General features: G+C 37.3%; 1 protein-coding gene across 1 annotated transcript in view; it reads left to right on the forward strand.

The window, feature by feature from the left end:
- plekhg4 (pleckstrin homology domain containing, family G (with RhoGef domain) member 4) overlaps positions 1 to 13,929 on the forward strand; it is an 89,173-nt gene that overhangs the window by 6,076 nt on the left and 69,168 nt on the right. The window lies entirely within an intron of this gene.

Consider the following 13,929-nt stretch of genomic DNA (forward strand, 5'->3'; position numbering starts at 1 on the left):
TGCTGTCTAGGGCAGTTGTTCTCAACCAGAGGGGGGCATCAGAAAATGAAGAAAACTTAAAATATTTTAAGTAATACATTTTTCTAGTTTTGTCAAGCTTTAAAATATTTTATCAGGTAGAAATTGTGAGTGAGAAATATTTTTTTTTAATTAAACAAAATGTTGAAGACAATGAGTCAAAAAGGTTGAGGGTTGAAGTGTATGCATGTGTCTGTGTTTGTCAGATTGGAGATGCCCAGGGAGAGTTCCCATTTTAGGTGAACTTGTGTTCACACTGTAAGGCCTAGGGTGTGTCTCAATCAATCAGCGCACTAATCACCAAGTTACCAAGTAATCAAGTTGCGGAAAACCTGAGTCATCTGTGATCCAGTTACTTGGATCAAGGTCCTTGCATTGCCCAAATTTGGGGTATAAAAAGGAATGGGGACAGTGTTTCCCACAGATTGGCTGTGGTTCAAAATAATTCCTTCGTTAATAATTCGTTACACATAACTTTATTATATTAAATATTAATAAAAAATGCTTCACATCTTCACAAAATTCACACACCCAACCCAAAATCCACACATTTAACACCCTATAAATGACATAACAGCTTATATAGTGTTATAGTTTTGACCTCTACAACCCAACTGCATTTTACTGCAAACTTGCGACTAACATTAGTTAACTCACTAAAGAAGGCGCAATCGCTTGTTTGCTAAGGGTTGGGACTCCAATATTAACACACTGAAATCATTGTATTCACAATAAAAAATACTTTTTGATCTCGTTGATCTCGGATGATCTCGTTTTCATGGAGACAGACGCGGTGTGCACGGAGGGGAGGGGCTGTGTGTGTGTGTGTGTGTGTGTGTGTGTGTGTGTGTGTGTGTGTGTGTGTATGTATGTGAGAGAGATGCGTGAGTGACAGAGAGACGGAGGGAGAGCAGGGAAAGGAAATGCAGCTAAACGAATATGCTGCGTGTTTTAAATAGCATTAAAAAAAAATCTGTGGCGCACCGCCACGAATTAGTCTATGTGTGGCTCGTTAGGCTGTTTAATCCGGCCCGTCGAGTATTTAAAAAATTGTCTTAAGATCGCACTCATTTTGCCTTTTTCTTGTAATACTTTGCGTTATATATATTGCGTTGCATATATTTGACAATCGGAATATCAGATATTTCATGCCATAGCTAACAAATGTAAAAAAGGAAAAATGACATAAAAGCAGATCATCATTCATTCAGCGCTGTTGTGGCTGCGGTGTGTCACGTAACAAGCTAGACGCGTCACCTTGGAAACCAAACAGACAGCAACTTAAGCGCATAGACTTGGTGCACGTTAATGTTTTTTCCTTTTTTGAAAACTCACAGAGAAAAAAATGTTTGGTAACCGCTTGCACACATGTTTAGTTTTTCCTTTGATTTGTCTGCTATTTAGTTTTGTTACTCTGGATTTGTGGATGTATCCTCCTGACTGATTCCGTTTACCGACCTTTATCGCCCGGCTTTCGACTAACGTTACGCTCCCCTGTCTGCCATGTACAGAACCTGGTTTTGTTCATTAAATGTTCTGATCTGCCTTTGCTTTTTATGTTTTATTTTATTATACTTAAAATAAATTTGTATATTCGTTTATTTCGTTTTTTTCCACAAATGTATGACTTTTGGAAGTGCAAATTGATTGCCATGCAGTTTTAATAAAGTTGAATTAACGTAACCTTAACTCATTTTTACTCTTCTAAGTGTACACTTAGGTGTTTTGTTTCTAATTTACGGTTAGGCCCATTAAATAATAATAAGGATAAACAATATTTAAAAAGTATAGGCTATAATTATCGAACATCTGACTAATTAAAAATTAACCTCAAAACATAACATGCTAAATGGGGGATATCTAGCATAAAAAATTTATTGTCAGAATGTCGTCTCTCAGTTGTTGAATTTCGCGCAGACGTTGCCACAACGTAAATGTGTTTGCTCAGTCCGATCTCATGAAAGTGCGAATACCACGAATTGTATTTGTAGTTCTTATGAAACGCAGTTTTCGCGTGCATATGATACGCACTTAAAGGGATAGTTTGCCCAAAAATGAAAATTCTGTCATCATTTACTCACCCTCAAGTTGTTTCAAACCTGTATGAATTTCTTTTTTCTGCTGAACACAAAAGAAGATATTTTGAAAAATGTCGGTAACCAAACAGTTGATGGACCTGATTGACTTCCATAGTATTTTTTTTTCCTACTATGGAAGTCAATCAGGTCCATCAACTGTTTGGTTACCGACATTTTTCAAAATATCTTCCTTTGTGTTCAGCAGAAAAAAGAAATTCATACAGGTTTGAAACAACTTGAGGGTGAGTAAATGATGACAGAATTTTCATTTTTGGGCAAACTATCCCTTTAATGGCGTGTAATAGGCACGCACTAACCAAGGGGTTTAGTGCGCAGCATATGCACGAAAAAAAAAAAAAAATGTGCCATATAAATGGCATGAGAAATAAAATTTGTGGTATAGAATAATTTGTGGCTTTCATGAGATCGTGTTTCATAATCTGCTACTGGGCCGGCCCTCTGTCAAATTTTAAAACCCAGTGTGGCCCTTGAGCCAAAAAGTTTGCCCACCCCTGGTCTAGGACATGGTGAAGCAGCATGCAAAAGCACCCTTCTGATTAGTCAAAGGTGAGTGAAGTCATCAGGGCTCCACCTGTTAGTGAATTTCTATCCCTAAATCTCATTACTAATACACTTCCTAACAATAATGTTCAGCCCTTTAATGATACATAATTTGTCTTTGGCTGCATCCAAAATTGCATACTCTCTGAGTAGGTACTTCTTTTTAATACAATGTACTTTGCGACAGATAAAAGTATGTTCTATATAGTATGAATGTGTGTAGTAGGGGTGTCGCGATATATCGGTATTGATGATAAACGTGATATTTAAAAAATGAAATATCGTTATTATGTTAATTAGGGGTGTCTCAATGTACCGGTATTGGCGATAACTGTAATATTTCAAATGAATAGTACAAATATGAATGAATGAATGAGGCATTTATATATAGCCTATATTTACATGACTTTTACAGGTCTAGAAAAGACTGAACTGCTGTGCAAGCGCTTTACAATCATATTAGGGGAGTCTCTCCTCAACCACCTCCAGTGTGCAGCATCCACTTGCAATATGATGCAAGTCAGTTCTTTGCGTTCTTGGAATTGAGAAACCGCGATATTGTGTGAAATGGTGAAATATTGGGGTGCAGTTGTTGACTGTGGCTGTATGTGAAGTAAGTGAAATGTATGTTGGTCACTATCACGGTGGCGTTTCCTCCCACAGTGGCTTGTGTCCCATCCAGGCCCATCATTCAAATAGACATGATAATAAATGTACATGGTGCAGGTATATTGATATTTATGAAGGAAACTCATTTTCTTTGAAGACTGGATCATTTATTCTGTGAAGCTGAGGTTAGGGGTTAATAATGTTGGTGAGTCTTAATAGCTTTTCGGCTGAACTGACTGAAACACTAATGTGTACAAATAGTCATTTTCAGTATTTTACACATTTTACATGCTTTGGTGACACAAGCATGTGTCATGGAAAGGTCCTTGCCCATGTGTGCACAAACAGTAACCCAGAAGAATCGATTAGTCATCCTGTTTTCATCCAATAAATCACAATAATCTTTGTGCTTTGTTATTATTGATATGAAACGAAGTCTCAGATTTCAAATTATGTCCATTTTCTTACGAAATTCAAAAACATAATTACCGTTTTGGCGCTGTGGTGTGAGATCGCTCTGGCTCAGCTCAAGAGAAGCAGCAGAGCACATGATCTTCTCTTCCGCCTTAATAATACCAGTTACAGCGCGAAATAAACACGAATGAGCATCTGAAAGTGTGTTAAAAGATAGAGTACAACTTATCGAAGTCCGTATCATGTCACATGGAATCGCTCAATCAGTGTTTCAACCGTGGAAAGACGTTAGTAAACAATGTCATGTAACGTCACATTTACCTCAGAAAAAAATATCCAGTGACCATAAACTCGTTAGTCTGCTAGAAAAATTAACTCTAGAGAGGAGCATTTTGTTAAATATATGCACCATATTACATATTCATTATAATTTTTTATGTTCTTCAATATTTAATGCATGTTTGAATAAATCTGGAAAGTTTTTTATGACAGCCACCATTTACATTTTTATATAATTTCATATAACTTTATTATTATAAAAATAAATAAAAGTGTATTTTAAGTGTTTGTATACAAATCAGTTAATTTTTACCTTCAATATTATAGTAGGCTAATGAAGCCTATAGGTTACACTGACTCCCATAGTTTAGAATAATAGTTAAAGCTGCAGTAGGGAACTTTTAGAAAACGTTGACTTAGCCTGAAAATTTGAACAAGCACAGCTTACAGGTCACTCCCCCTCGCTCTCTGCTGCGCTACAGCCCTCCCTCCACAGCTCCTCCCCCACAACTCGCAGGCTAGTAAACATGCAGGGCCACTGATGACGGCGGATAAACAGTTATCGCACATTCACTGGTAGGGACGAAACATCAACAATATGCTTTACATTGACTATGGCCTGCCCATACTTTGACTACTAACTTGGTCCTCAAATCATTACGTATTTTGCAATACATGTAATGTAACTTAATAACGTTGCACTCTTTCTATAAGTTATAAATAGCTAGCAATATAATATAATGGTAACGTTACAGTATCTAAGTAATTATTCTAGCGATGTGTAATGCTAAATAAGGTTTGCTAGTACATTATTTCAACAACATGACAAGCCAGTGAATTAGCAGGTTTCAATTGTTGCTTTGCACACTGCGTGACATTTTATCTGTATGTTATGCGGCTAGAGGTTTGAGTCAATGGGCTCCGACGGGCTTGTTTATCGTCACCGTTTTTTTTCCGTTTACCTGTCTTTGTTGTTTGAGCAGGTGCCACTCGAGAAATTGGCAGTTTTGGTTGTTTGTCCGAGGCCATTATCACAGCTGCGGCACACCGGCAGTCTTGATTTTGAACGACGGTACGCGCTGTGCGAGAGGGGTGTGATCAGCGCGTAAACGAGCTTGATTGACATTGCTAAGACACTCCTCCTGGCTCTGATTGGTTGTTTCTTACCGGGAGCGGTGTATTTCTGCAAATGGCAATAGGACCACTGGGAGGAGCCTGAGGAGCTTGATTTTTTCACAGATTATCTGTCTCATATTCTACTGTCAGGACATAATGACAGTTTTAACAAATATGTAAAAAATTAATTTTTACAATAGTTACCAACTGCAGCTTTAAGAGATTTGTTTTCCTTAAGAAAATTTGCAATGTAGCCTATTGTACCTGATATCCAAAATAATCGATATTGAATCGAATCGAATCGTAATCGAAATCGAATCGAATTGTAAGCTTGTGAATCTAAATCGAATCGAATTGTGAAATTTGTGTCAATACCCAGCCCTAATATTTACTAGTAAATTCATCAATAAATCATTATTATTATTATTTGTATTGTCATTATTATTATTGTGCGTAATAATTTTTACTTGGCCGAAGCCAACTATTTTTGTTATATTGCCTAAAACAGTGATAATTTATTTATTAATTTATTTATAAAGTATTATAATAGGAAAGCTATTTAGTGACATTGTTATAAAGAATTCAGAAACATTTTGAAATATTTTACATTTACTTCTGACAATTTTCCTTATGTTTTAAAAGAGAACTGATTTTTTCAGCCTGAATTTGTTGTTTCTAAAGTAAAAACTCCACATCATTCTGTATAATGAACACTTCAGTTCACTGCCTTCACAAAAGGTTTCATTTAACCCGCAAACCGCTCATGTGTTTCCCAGACTGATTTGAAAATGTGTTCAGGGTGTGTTTACTCATGTCAAACATAAAAACACTGATGTTGACTCAATAGGTGACCGGCAGAGCACCTAAAGACATCTCGCATCATTTTTTACCTTACCTTAGCTTGGTGTAAAAGAAGCATTGTTAAGTGTTTTATTAGACTTGTATGCTCTGGTTTTGTTTAACTATTCAGACTACAGGTGCACTTATGAGCATGTGTGGACTTTCTCGTGCTTATGTCCACAAAAGGATGTCTAGCTGTGGTTAACCGTCCATTCATTAAACACTTAGTGGCACAAACAGATTAAAAAAGATGGCGCTGAAGCTGAACTACTCTTATGTAAGGAGATTTGGTAGTAAGTCGTTATTTAGCAGATGCGACTGCACTTGTTAAAGGCACAGTTGCCTCTAGAGCAGTCTGGTAGACCCACAAAAAATATGGAGGATTTGTATTCCATTTTAATTGACTGAATTCAACTAGTAAAAAATTGTAGAAGCATTAGATTGCTGTTGATTTGACTTCACTTCGCAGTGTAACTGTTAATAAAATCCGTCTGTCTTATGTGATGCTGGTAGAATGATTATGATAGCACATTTTTAATCTAGTCTTTGTTGAGGCTGTAGCCGACAGGCATACAGAGCGGCAGTGATTTACAAAGCTAAACGTCAATATTAAAGACTGGTGTAATGCCATCAGACAGTCACAGTTTTATCTGGGGGAAATCCTCTCTCACAATAGACTGAAACAGGTTTTACTTTTAGACAAGTTGTAGGAGTCGAACCGAAAAGCATCAACCTTACGCTGATGAAGAATAAATGTATTTGTGTCAAATCCTCCTGCAAGAGGTTTTACACTTCTGAATGTGTGTGTGTGTGTGTGTGCGTGCTTGGGGTGTGTGGCGGTCCTGTCCTTCTGCTGACCTTAATTCTTAAGGTTCAGAATTTGGGTGAATAATTACACTGTAAAAAATGATCGTAATTTTAACGGTAAAAGACTGTAAAAATGCTACAGTGAAAAACTGTTAATTGGTTAACAGAAAGTTTCCGTACTATATACGGTAAATAACTGTGATAGATCTAACGGTACATTTAATGTAATTTTACTGTAACATACCGTTAAATTTACAGTTTTTGAAAGTGAAAAAACAACTCATTGTATAATTTACAGTGAAAAACCGTAAATTGACATTCCCACAATTCCCTGTGACACTTCACATTTGATGTATTTTTGTTGAAATAACTATGTTTGTTTCTTCATAGTTTTCTTCGTTTTTTCTAATCAGTTATGTACATTAGGGGTTTATGTTACATTTAATGTTGTTAAATTAATGTTTATTGCATTTTTAAAATTTCATGTGTTACCATGATGGTGTTTAATGTTTGTGTGAATGACACTGTGCAGCTTCTATATATATTAGTATTAACTTTCTTGTGGAAGAACTGCTTGTGTTGAGCTTTGATTGATCATGTGACTCTCATCACTGCTGTGATTGGTGGTTATCAGTGTACAAAACAGATATTAATACTTCAATAGGACGGTAAATTAACTTGATATCATATTACTGAAATTTACTGTTATATTTACTGGATTATACTGTAAAATTGACATGTTGTTCAGAATAGCACGTACATTTTACAGTTTAAACCAGTAAATATAACAGAACTCCAGTGTGTTATATGCTGGTTTAAACTGTAAAATGTACATGTTATTCGGTAAAAGCAATTACTGTTTTGTTGTATATTTTACGGAATTGTTCTGGTAACCCCAGCTGCCAATTTTTTTCCGTAAAAACTACGGGATTTTTTTTACAGTGTAGAACAGAACTTTTATAGCATCTCTTGTGATTCAGCACAAATCACTCGCATTAATGTGATACATGTTAACTTTTAACATGTTAAGTTTAGTTTCTAAATTATCATATTCATTGCCATTAAACATTTAACATTTATTCCACCTTATATTTAACCTGACCAATAAATGTAACTGGTAACTGATAAGACAAGTTATTCAGTGGGGACTTCAACCTGAATGCGCAATGGGGACCATGGGGACCCAAATTGAGGACCCAATGAGGAAACAAGCTTATAAATCATACAGAATGAGTTTTTTCGAAAATGTAACAATGCTCATTCTCCAGTCATAATTTTTCTCCTTCTCTTTCCGTCCGTCCATTTGTCCCAGTGGAAGTGTTGCAGCATGAATCTGGAGGTATTTTGATGCCAGAAAATCAGAAAGTCTTTCAAGAAAAAACACTTTTCTCTCTCTGTCAGAATTGCTGTAGGCATCTCTTTCTACATTCTTGGTAGATAAATTTGACTATAGTAATTCACAACAAAGTGCATATTTTAGCACACCTGGATTTGTAGATATGTGGTTTAACTGTTGAGATCTATGATGGTTCTCTCTTTGTTTTCTTCTTGAGAAGGAAAACAGACGACGCTCTTTCTTCATTGACGCTCATTCTCTCTCAGCTTTTTTCAGTGCATGAAAACACATGGCATATTCATTCAGAGAACCTCACATGTGTTTGTCATTCATCTGTTTAATCTTTGTTGTCGTTGCTGATATGGGTGTAGCTCAGATTGTCTATTCTGTCTCTCTATATCTCTGTTGGGTTTAGCTGATAATGTTCTCCTCCTGCGACAGAAATTGGCACAAACTGATGTAATTGTTATGAGAAAACAAGAGTGTTTATTCCAGCAGTCTCTGCGCCAGTTTGTCTTGTTTTCTTCTCATTTAAGGTTCTATCAGTGTTACTGCTTTCTGTCCATCCATATTATATAATGATAAGCATGTCCTGTTTTGATCAGTCACATGTTATTCTCTCTCTCTCTCTCTCTCTCTCTCTCTCTCTCTCTCTCTCTCTCTCTCTCTCTCTCTCTCTCTCTCTCTCTCTCTCATTCTCTCTCATTCTCTTGTTCTCTTTATATAAACTGTGTAATCTAATAAATCTAAAAATAAATCAGTTTCTCTGTCCCTTGAGCCCCTCAGAAGGCAGAGAGGGCTTCAGGTTAACTGGTATCAGCAGTGCATCAGTCAGTCCTGCCAGACAAACTGCATGTCTTTTCATGTTTAATCACTTAATCAGATTGAGTTTTGGAGAAACAGAGCAGGACAGACAGTCTTGTTTTTCCATCATCTATGTTTGTAAATCTTGAGAGTCTGTGTGTGGAAGCAAACAATAAATGCCAGTAATAAGTCATTGTAAAGGTGCACTAAGTAATGTCATGTTTTCAGCAATCATTGTGTTCACTGACTCTGGATGCTGTTTTTTATGTTTAGTGGAATTGCAAAGATAATGGCTATATTCAGAAGGGCACTCTATCATACTACTTTTGCTGTTTCTGCCATATAAAGATATTAATTTCTTAGTGACTTTTTTTTTTTTGGCATACTGTAAGTGTAAAGTAGTCATTGGGAGATACATGGTCAAAATTTGACCAATGTATAGCTTAAAGAAGGATCTGTATTTGGTCCTTACTGGTTGGTATTATTAGTTGGTGAGTAAAAACCATTTGTGAGACTATTTGGGTTCATAAAACACAATGTTGGAGATTTGCAGCTTACATTAACATGCACAGAGAGAGAGAGAGAGAGTGAAATATTTAGTCAATGAGTACAGTACTTCAGGGATCTAGGTGTTTATGTGTTGCACCATTAAGGCCCGGGTATACTTAATTTTCCGTGTCCCTCTCCGTCTCGCCTCGTTCAGCGCATGTGCACTATCTAGAGGACTTTGTTTTCAAGTGCTCAAGACACTCGCATATGCGCTGTTGTACGTGCACTGTCCGTGCGTACACAAAAATTTGGCTGCATGTGACAGAAAATGACATCACATGCACAGTGTGTGGACCGTCGCGGAATGCGGATGACAGAAGTGTACTTTAATATTTAGCCTCCAGCTCCACGGTTTATTTCTCATTTGCTGGTTGCCTGAGGCCTGGGCCTGTTGTGCTGCTATTTTCAACACATAAACACTGATTCTTATCTCCGGTATGTCTGGAGAGGTTTGTAGTCTTCCTTATTTATGGCCTCTTTTACCATTAAAGGTAAGAAAACAGCTGCAGGGATCATTTGTCCCCATTCCCTTCCTTCTTTCTGTTGTTTGAAAGCTGTTATTCTGATCAGTCGTTATGTTATCAGACCTCTACATCACAAGACATCAAGCACACACACACTCACTCTGGCCTGTAGAGGTAGTCCTTCCCCTTGCCAGATACTCTGGATGTTGTGTGTGTAAAACCTGCTGTAAAGATGTATGAGCTTCTGACTGAGATTTCCTCTGGACATAAATCCTCCCGCCTCAGACTGATCCAGTTGCATGCGAATTTTCTTGTTGTTCTCAGTTTAATTAATTCTGAAATAACGGGTAGCTGAATACATTCAGTATAAGAGCTCCTTCTCACTTTTACATGGACTGATTTCTACAGACTTGAAGCCAGAGCATCTCTGTAGATGTTCTCTCTCTTCTTTTACCTCAAACTCTGTAGCCTGTAATAAAGTGTGCTACACACACACACACACACACACACACACACACACACACACACACACACACACACACACAGGAACTGAGCATTACTCCTGATGACAGCCTTGGATGAAGGACCATGTCATATAATGAGCCATTAACAAAGGGTGCAACACAAGAACTGCTTTTTTGCCCCATGGCTGAATATCCACTCTGAAATAGTGTTTTCCTCTTCCTGCTGTACATTGACTGTGTGAACTTTATGAGATCATTTTTGTGTCTATTTACAAGGTAACATATCAGTGTCAAAAATGGTTAAAGTCTTACAGGGGTAGACGGAATGCACAAAATACACACACACACATCCAGGAATTGTATATTATTATATTATGTTAAGTTAAACATATACAACACACATTTTAAACTTTCATGAACAATGAAATAGGCTACTACCTTTCTTATTAGGAAAACACAATGGCTGTCATTAGTTGCCACTTTTTGACTATTTCATTTGTATGCAACTAAGTTGTAAATGCTTTTGGAAATATGAATGTACAAATATATAAAGATACAATGTACATATATTTGTCATGCCAATAAAGTTCATTAAAAATGAATCTATTTGAATTTTAATGTTTCTGGCATGGCAGTGAGTTGATCCTGTTTTTTGAGGAATCTTTCCTACATGGCTTCCTGCTGTTACAGTGTGCAGCTGGAATGCGAGTATTCATGTTCCAGTCACTGCAGAGTGCTTTGGCTCCCCCTGGTCCGCCTGCATTTAACTCCTTCCCTCAAGCCCAGCTCTCCACAAATCTTTAGTGAGAGAGATTCAGACAGCAGAATTCTGTATTTTCACCACAAGGTACCTGTAAGAGGTTTATTATTGCACCTCATCTCCTCAAATAATCTGAAAATGAAGTGTGTAAGTTCTGTGCCCTGTGATTGATACCAATCAGAATTGTTTTCTCAAATACTCCTGCTTCTTCCACTCCGCCCACCGCAGGGTCCGAAATTAACACCCGCCAAACGCCAAATGCGGGTAGATTTTCCGTTTGGCGAGTAAATCTCAAAAGGCTATCCGCCACACTGGCGGGTGAATGTTCATACCAAAATATGAAATATTCAGCGCGCACGCGCTCTTCTGCCTCTTAACGCTCTCATCTGTTGACGGCACTGAGAAAAAAGGATATGTGAAGCTCCCGCCACTGGAAGAAGCGGTCGCTGCCCATTTGTGTCCTCTCACTGCTGGCAAAGGAGAGCAAAGGCCGCGCAAAGCCGTGTAGAACGCCTTCAGCACTCGCGGATCGTGCATACTCCGCCGCTGGCCAGGCTGCTTCTGCTTTACACACCATGACCGTTATTTTCTCGAGAAAAGGAGTTTTCCCATAGCGTTTGCAACGCAATTCTTGTTCCCTTATCTCTCAGGGAACCAAGGTTACGTAAGTAACCGAGTACTTTCTGCCTTCCCTTCCACATGAGTCAGGTAACAAAACTGACAAAAAATGTTTTTATTTCACCCCAATGATAGTAATATTTCATACATTTCTCTCATTTTGATTAATATATAGATTTTTTTTTATTATACATTTCAAATTTTGCTCTGGACAATTTTTATGTTTGTATTCAACATAATACCTTATTAGCTCAATTAAATGTACTGAAATGAATGTATATGTGACAAAAAAAGGCTGTTTATTATTTTGTCCGGTAAAAAATATGCTTGGCTGGTGGATTTTTTCATCTACCAGTCCCCGTGGCAGGTGAGCCAAAAAGTTAATTTCGGACCCTGGCCCACCGTCTTTCATTAAGAATTAAGTATTATGAATAAAGTATCCATGGCAGTACTGCAGGGGATCTGCCAGTTATTGTTTTATGTTGTATTATGTTGAAAAATAAATAAAAATACATTGTTTAATTAACTTCACTCAAAAGTTACAGAAGCTAAAGTGATTTCTTTAAATGGTTTTTTAAAAATGTTTTAAGAGTATGAGGTAAAATGTACAACTATATGACTTTTAAAAAAATGTTTTTGCAATGTAAGCATCATAACAAAGTATATAAATACATTAATATGGTACTATACCAATGCTATTTGGCCAACGTCGGCTGTCCGTGAGAGTCTGTCAGGCCAGTTTTTGCGGTGTGTTCTACACGTCGGCTCTAGTCGGACTCACGTCGGCAGCAATTGCCCGATTCTGCATGTAGTCTTTGTGGTGTTTTCAAGAGCAGCTTTTTGTCCCAGAACGCAGCCGACGCAAGGCTAGTTCTTTGATGTCGGCTTGGTGTGTTACGGCCTTAAAATGCAGCACTTATTTATACACTACAGGGGTCCCTGGTCCATTTCTCTATACATCAATTTAACCTTGGCCTGTAAATGGTTGAAGACCTCTGGACTAGAGCCAAAGGAACATGTGTTTTTACAATGCCTGGTTAAAAGTAAATATATTTTAATTTAGGAATGGTCACATGCTTGACATTGAGAGTTTTAGTGAGGCACGGTCGTACACTGCACAGACTCTATTTATACTGAACCCCTATATAAATAGACAGACCTAACCTAGTGATGAAAACCTTAAACACAGAGACCCACATATGTGGATTCAAATTAGTATGACCTTAACTCAGTGTTCAGGTTTATGTGCAGCTTGGTACTAAGCTGAGAAATCTCCTTTGTGTTCTGGCAGGTCAGGCTCACATAAAAGCTAGATGTTTGAGTTTGAGGGCTTCTCATGCTGTTTCCAGCAGGGGAAATATATACCAGTGGATGTATTTGTTGACTTTTCCAAAATGATTTATATACTTTATGTGGTTTAATTATTGATTTAAGGGTCCTGTCAATGTTACTTAAGAAAATCAATATCCAAGATGACATTAAAAGGAACTGGTTAAAAATTTACTTAAACACTGAGTTGCATTTGTTTGCCCAGTACGAGAGCTTCTTGAGCAGCAAATCAGCATATTATAATATATCTATACAATGATTTCTGAAAGATCATGTGACACAGAAGACTGGAGTAATGGCAGCTGAATATTCAGCTTTGGAATAAATTGCATATTTATATATATATAAAGTAGCCTCAGTGAGAATAATAAACTTCTTTCAAAAAAACAAAAAACCTCATAAACAGTAGTATATGTAAATTCACCCACTGCACTTCTTCAAATCTTCTAGCACATGGCTGCAGTCTTATATTGAAATGTATGTTGTTTAAAAGCTTAGCTGATGCTAGTTCGCCCAAAAAGGATAATTCTGTCATCAATGTTGGATCTTTATTTAATGTATAATATGCAGTTAATGGTCCAAAAAAAAAAAAAAAAAACTGCAGATGGAAAGAGGCATTCAGACTTCTAAAGAGAGAAAAAAGGATTCTGAGGTACAAATAATAAATTAATTATTTAATTATAACTGTGATTCAAATTAAGTTAGAGGTGCTTTAATGCAGCTTAGACCAGCTGTGCATTTGACTGAGGCACTGACCCCCTCTGCCCCATGTTCACCTCACCCCTCACGGTCTGTCTTTCTCCTTGTTGATCCCTTCTCAGCTTTTAGACAGTGACAAGCAGATCAAGTGTCGATCACTCATCTTGGACAGCATTTCTCCTCC

Source organism: Abramis brama (genome assembly GCF_963993115.1).
Source record: "Abramis brama genome assembly, chromosome: 3".
NCBI classification, from domain to species: domain Eukaryota; kingdom Metazoa; phylum Chordata; class Actinopteri; order Cypriniformes; family Leuciscidae; genus Abramis; species Abramis brama.